Here is a 1,345-nt window from a genome sequence, read left to right on the forward strand (position 1 = left end):
TGGTGAAAACAATTGCTACGATTTCAGGGATAATATTATATTTGGTGAAATACAATAACCAGCTGCAGAAATATGCTTATAGTCAGTCAGTTCCCAACCACTTTCACTTCAACCATAAAGTAAATGAAGGAAAATATAGCAACTGGGATAGACCCCATGGTGGAGTCCCCGGGATAGGAAGGTTTTTCGAAGTTTGTGTATTCATGATGGGGTCCATTTACTCGTTTGTTTGCACAGCACCGTGTAGAACCTTCCAAGGCTGAATCTTGGCTCAGGATTTTCTTTTTTCCACTTTCTTCATTGCATAACATAAATAACCCTAAACTCCCAGGTCCACTTGGGATCCCTAAAACTGTTGCCCTGAGTTGAAAACTGATGGCAGGGGGATGAGAGAGAGAGAGAGAGAGAGAGAGAGAGAGAGAGAGAGAGAGAGAGAGAGAGAGAGAGAGAGAGAGAGAGAGAGAGAGAGAGAGAGAGTAAAGTATCAGTAAAGAACGAAGGCTGAATAAGTTGCCATGATTTTTAAACTTCTATATCAGAAAACTGTGTAGGAAATGTCATAGACAAGAAATGTCTTAGCACTCCAAAATCTATGATTCCCTATATCTTTTATCATGAGAGTCACACTATCACCCATTAACCCATTGGCTCTAACATGAGTGGACACTGCCAGATGACAAGACTATGTCTCCCCTTTGCAATGTTGTGTTCTCTTTGTCAGCATAAGCATTTTCAGCTTTATGTCATTTTCCAATGTCAATATTTGTCATTTGATTTGTTTAATCCAGATGACAACAGATTGTTTTGCACAGACTCCATATCATTTCTTTAGGTAGTCTATAACTCAGTACAATAGTATTAACAATAGGCAACATTTTATTATTCATGTACTCTCTTTATTTATTCATATTCAATTTTCTGTAATGCAACCTGAAACGCAAGTCAGGATCCTGAGCATGGAAATAGCATCGTCCCTGAAGCCTGCACTCTTCCAAACGTGTTATTCGACGAAAACAAAGCAAGAGCCCCTCCCTAAATGCCAAACAAGTCTAATCCCCCTCCAAGAGCTTTGTGCATTCATGGAGAGTTTTCCTATCACCCTGGACTTCAGCTGAAATGCTCATGATGGCAAGTTCGTGTCACCCGGCTCAAGGCCAAAACTTTTCCATTAACCCATTATGTCCCAGTGGCCGATATATCCACATCACCTGCCCCTCAAGACAAATTTTTTCTCCATGACGTGATGGTCACATCATCCTGATCGCGGAGGTTAAACCTAAGCCACATATATAAATTTCAGTCTCTGCCTACACTCAAGCAAATAGCAAAAAATCACTACTAGGTA

Source organism: Penaeus monodon, chromosome 17, assembly GCF_015228065.2.
Source record: "Penaeus monodon isolate SGIC_2016 chromosome 17, NSTDA_Pmon_1, whole genome shotgun sequence".
Classification (NCBI taxonomy): Eukaryota; Metazoa; Arthropoda; class Malacostraca; order Decapoda; family Penaeidae; genus Penaeus; species Penaeus monodon.